Raw genomic sequence first — 6000 nt, 5'->3', positions numbered from 1 at the left:
ATCTATAATTCTCCTAGTATTTTGGCTTAGTTCTGTACTTAAATAGATTTCATTCTTTCTTTTGAGCACATCGCGTCCCTGAATTTTGCATTTGGAGTCATCTCCCAGTTGAATCAGTAAAACCTGTGAAAGACTTTGAATTTGGACCAACAAAAACAACAAAAGATTGGTGGGTGTCCTGTATCTAGAAATGCAAATTGGTTTTGTCCAGTGGAATGCAATTGACTGCTGTTTGTGGCCGTTGAACAGTTCCTGCTCGTACATGTAAATTCATTTCAGTATTTATTTGCCTATATATGTGTGTGTGTTGTTCCAATTTTCCTTTGAACTAGTTGGAAAATATTACTTGTTCTTCATTACTTAAGGAGTTTAATAAAAATTTTGACATGTGTTCATTTTATATTGTCTGAGAGTCATGATTTTACCTTTTTTAAAAAATAAAACAATATTTATTTATTTGGTTGTTTCGGGTCTTAGTCGTGGGGCATTGACTCTAGCTGTGATGTGGGGCTCAGGTGGCAGGTGGATCGAACGGCGTGCATGGCGAGGCGGATTCTTAACCACTGGACCACAAGGGAAATCCTTGATTTTACCTTTGGAAAAAATGGACACTTTTTTTGGGTGGGGGTATCGCTCTGCATGGCTGGTAGGATCTTAGTTCTCCAGCCAGGGAATGAACCCCAGGCCATGGCAGTGGAAGCGCTGAGCCCTAACCACTGGACTGCCAGGGAATTCCCCAAAACGAACACTTCTAACGGTTAGCTGGATTCATGACTACTTTTTTTTTTTTCCCCTTCAAAAAAAGGCTCAAGAATACTATTTCCATGGTGTCTATGAATCCAAACAACCCCAGCGGGTGTAACATTCTTGGTTTCCCCTTTCCATACCACTGTGAACACTCAGCTCTCTTGTCTTCTGGTCTTGAACGTTGCTGTAGAAGAACCTGAGGTTGTCCACCAAAAAAAACAAAACAAAACAAAACAGGGAAGGCTACAAATAAGAAAAGAGTATATTGGGGATCTTAAGAAGCTTAAGTCAGAAGAGATAGACTTGGGCAAAACTGAGTGTTCAGGAAAGAGGAAGAGTTGGGGGCTTGTAAAGACAAAAGCCACAAGGCTGGTCTCTGACACAAGAAAGGAAATTATTTGTACTTAAGGGATGGGCTGTTATGAGTTATTTTAGGGTAAGGGCCCAACAAGTATCTGGAGTTTCTGGAACATGGGCAGATGTGTTGAGTAGATTCCATTTGGGCCATGTGTGGGTGCTTGGTTGCTCAGTCGTGTCTGCCTCTTTTCAACCCCATGTGCTGCAGCCCAGGGCTTCCCACATGGTACTAGTAGTAAACAACCCGCCTGCCAATGCAGAAGACATAAAAGATACGAGTTTGATCCCTGAGTGGGGAAGATCCCCTGGAGGAGGGCATGGCAACCCACTCAAGTATTCTTGTCTGGAGAATCCCCAAGGACAGAGGAGCTTGGCCAGCTACAGTCCATGGGGTCGCAAAGAGTTGGACCAGACTGAAGAGACTTAGCACACATGCACAGACTGTTGCCCGCCAGGCTCCTCTGTCTATGGGATTTCCCAGGCAAGAATACTGGAGTGGGTTGCCATTCCCTTCTCCAGGGGATCTTCCTGACCCAGGGATCAAACTCTGTCTCCTGCATTGCCAGGCAGATTCTTTACCACTGTGCCACCAATTAACAATGCTGTGGAAGTTTTAGGTGAAGAGTGAAGGGACTCAGCCACACACATACATGTATCCATTCTCCCCAGACTCCCCTCCCATCCAGGCTGCCACACAACATTGAGCAGAATTCCCTGTAGTTCAATAGTAGGTCCTTGTTAGTTACCCATTTAAAATATAGCAGTGTGTACCTGTCCATCCCAAACTCACTAATTGTTGCTTCCTCCCCTCTCCCCCAGCATCCCCCACCATAATGACATGCCTTAAAGGTGGAATTCAAAAAGAAGTGATACAAATGAGCTTCATTACAAAACAGAAAGAGACTCACAGACTGGAGAACGAACTCCTGTGCTCTTTTTCCACTCCACTCATCTTATTGACATTTCTCTCTCCTAAAGCTATTAGTTTCAAGGAAGCTGCCTTTGATCCTCAGCCCCATCCCCTTCCAGCCATGCCCTCATGTGATTTCCTTCCCTTTCCTGGTGGTTGGCAGGGTGGCCTTGCAAGTTCTTTTCATCTTGCTCAGTTAATTCAAGCATCTCCTGCAAATGGTCCACTTCTCACTCGGGAACCACGCTGCCTTCCCCTGGAAGGATGGTTTCGAGGGCTGTGTTGTTCTCAGTTTTTGGGAGCCCCAAGTGTGCAGGGGTTGGGGGAGAGGCCCCCCTTGCTCAAGGCATGGGTCTTCTGTTTCTTGCCCTTCACATACCCTGCACCCCAGACCCCTTCTGGCCAGCCAGGCCTGTGTCCTCCTCCTGGGATCCAAGAGATCAGGGGGCCCTGGAGTCCTCTGCTGGAGACTGTTTTCTTAGTGTGTTGATTCATCTCTCATAATCGGTCATTCTTGTTCACGTTGTCAGGTACTGGGGTAGGGAGAGTCTGTGTTCTCCTCTCAGTCTGCCTTCTAAAGCCTGAACTCCTCTCCTAGGCAGTCTCTTTGAAAGCAATTAAAAAATATATTTTTTTATTTTATTCTTTACCATCTGAGCCACCAGGGAAACTTCAGATAGAAAAGAATCCATCTGCAATGCATGAGACCTGGGTTTGATCCCTGGGTTGGGAAGATCCCCTGGAGAAGGGAATGGCAGCCCACTCCAGTACTCTTGCCTGGGAAATCCCAAGGACAGAGGAGCCTGGCAGGCTACAGTCCATGGGGTCACAAAGAGTTGGACACGACTGAGTGACTAACACTGTTATTTTATTTATTTTTCTGGCTGCCTCTGGTCTTAGTTGCATCATGCAGGATCTAGTTCCCTGACCAGGGATGGGTCCCCTGTGTTGGGAGCGAGGAGTCTTAGCCACCGGACCACTAGGGAGGTCCCTGGGCAGCCTCTTAATGCAGATCTCCTTGCCCTGCTCACCCAGAGGCCCAGAGCCTCAGATTCTGTGAGTCTGGGTGGGACCTCTCCCTCTCTACTCTGAGAGAAATGGGTGGACAGGCCAGGGTTGAAGACTGCTGAGTCATCTACCAGGGTCATTTGCATTTTTGTCAAGTTAAAAGAATGTGGTTCGGATTATGTAAAATCACATATCTATAAACATATCACAGTTTTGGAATGTCCTAACAGATGGGCATATTGGATCGTTCGTTCTAATGATGAGGCCACTGAGGCCCAGAGAGGGGAAGTGACTTGCCCAAGGTCACCCAGCATGTCAGCAACAGGTCTGAAGACATGGAAGTGCCAATCCCAGATGTGGGGCCTCGGGATCAGGGTAGCCCACCTTGAGGGCAGGCCTGTAGTAAGAGCAGCTCCCTTCCCACCTTGGGGCCTTGGAGAGAAGATATGGATGTGGCCTTTCCCCGGGGGCATCGCTGGGGAGGGTGGCCAGGCCAGGAGGCATACCACCAGTCCAGGAAGAGTGACCCCACTTCCCCTCCTGCCTGCCTCACCCCATCACCCACTGCCCCAAAGCCACGCTCTCCGCATGAGCACCAGATCTGCTCAGGACCATGGGCCGGGCAGTAGGTTGAGCTGTCCTGGTGAGAAAGCAGCCTCAGAACAGGTGGGGAACCTGGGATGAGGGCTGGAGAGGGGTCGGTCAGCCCTTTCTGGGAGGGACACCTGCTTGCCCAGGGAAGGGGCTGCTGGCGCAGTTGGGCCATGACCAGGCAACACAGCTTGACCATCTATCAAGAGGATGGGCCAGGGACTTGCCTGGCAGTCCAGTGGTTAAGACTCTGAGCTTCTGCTGGAGGGGGCACAGGTTCGATTCCTGGTCAGGGAAGGTTCCTGCCTGCTGAGTGGCTTGGGCGGAAAAAAAAAAAAAAAATAAGGATGGGCCAGGACCCTCAGGCATTTAGGTCAGCCATGCTGAGTGTCCTGGATGTTATCAGCCCCCGGCCTTTTTCCTCCCAGGCTTGCTGTAGAGCCAGGAAGCCCATGCACATGGTGATGTGGTCAAGGCTGGCTGCAGCAGCAGCTGAACGTGCATCCCGAGTTGGCACCTCCTCCCTGGACGCCATGTCTGATGGAGTCACAGTGGTCCTGCCATGGGGTCACTTCCCTGTACTTCCCAGAGCGCAGCAAGCGGAGTACAAGCCCTGGCCTCCCTCATGATTCACATACTCCCTGGGACATTCGCACGCTCCCTGGGACTCTGGCCAGCCTGATGACATTGGGCAGCGTGGGAAGAATCTGGACCCAACCCTGCCTGGTTTGATGGCTCCACCGCCTGCCTCAGAGACATGCAGGACTCTCTCCCAGGTGGCGGGGAGGGTAGATTCCTGTAAGGTGCTCTCCTGAGCTCAGAACAGATCCATTCCACAGGGAAACAAGAAATGCTTCACTGGAGTATTTTTGCGAGGAGTTGAAAAGGAATCTCGCCATTCACCATAATGAAGCTGCAGCTGAGTTTCTCTCCGGGATGTCTCTGCTCTTTCTTTGCTCAACGCGCCCCCAACCCTGTCCTCTCCCGCTCCCGCCTGACCTGGAGTTACCTCTACTGTTCAGCCTCAGCCCTCTGTTTGCACAGCTCTTACCACAACTGGGGGTGCTGACAGTGGCCCCTGAGGGTGCCCCGGGGAGCGTGCGAATCACGAGGGCGGCCGGGGCTTGCACGGGGCTCGCCGCGCTCTGGCAAGTACAGGGAAGTGACCCCATGGCAGGACCGCCGTGACTTCATCAGACACAGGGCGCCCGGGGAGGAGGTGCCAACTCGGGATGCACACTCAGCTGCTGCTGCAGCCAGCCTTGACCACATCACCATGTGCAAGGGCTCCCTGGCTCTACAGCAAGCCCAGGAGGAGACAGGCCAGGTGTCTATCAGCGTCCCCCAAGTCCCATTTTTCAGATGAGGGAATGAGGCTCAGGGAAGCTGAGGGCTCATGTGGCTGAGACACCCCAGAGACTGTGCGCACCTTGCTCTGCAAGTCCTTGGGCGGTTTTAGTCTGACTGCACCATGGACTCCAAGCACCTCTCCACACCCGGCCTCCCAGCTGTCCCAGCCACTTTGCCTAGCTTGCCATCCGCTGGGTTTGTGACAGGGCAGCTCGACTCCCTCTTCTCCAAGTCTTGTCTCCTCCTCGACATCGCAGGCAGCTGGTCATTATGCCCAGTTGTCATCAGACATTTTTTTTTTGTCATCAGACATTTTTGCCTGGGGTTTTACACTTTCTAATTTGCTCTCATTTTTAATTTTTTGGCTGCGCCACAGCATGCTGTGTGCCAGTGGCAAGTGACTGAGCCCCTGAGCCTCAGTGTTCTCATCTGTAAAATAGGAGTATCCTGTATATTAGCAGTATCCTAGGGCTTCATCGGAGAAGGCAATGGCACCCCACTCCAGTACTCTTGCCTGGAAAATCCCAGGGACGGAGGAGCCTGGAAGGCTGCAGTCCATGGGGTCGCTGAGGGTCGGACATGACTGAGCGACTTCACTTTCACTTTTCACTTTCATGCATTGGAGAAGGAAATGGCAACCCACTCCAGTGTTCTTGCCTGGAGAATCCCAGGGAGGGGGGAGCCTGGTGGGCTGCCGTCTATGGGGTCGCACAGAGTCGGACACGACTGAAGCGACTTAGCAGCAGCAGCAGGGCTTCATAGGTGGCTCATGGTAAAGAATCTGCCTGCCAAGTAGGAGACACAGGTTCAACCACTGGGTCAGAAAGATCCCCTGGAGAAGGAAATGGCAATCCACTCCAGTATTCTTGCATGGAGAATCCCATGCACAGTGGAGCCTGGCGGGCTGCAGTCCATGGAGTCACAGAGTTGGACGTGACTTAGTGACTAAACTACAACAGCACGTTGGATCTTAGTTCTCTGACCAGGGATCAAACCCACGCCCCCTGATTGGAAGTGCCGAGTCTTAAGCACCAAAC

The sequence above is a fragment of the Bubalus bubalis genome, chromosome 20, assembly GCF_019923935.1.
Source record: "Bubalus bubalis isolate 160015118507 breed Murrah chromosome 20, NDDB_SH_1, whole genome shotgun sequence".
NCBI classification, from domain to species: domain Eukaryota; kingdom Metazoa; phylum Chordata; class Mammalia; order Artiodactyla; family Bovidae; genus Bubalus; species Bubalus bubalis.
Note: the sequence above shows the minus strand (reverse complement) of the source record.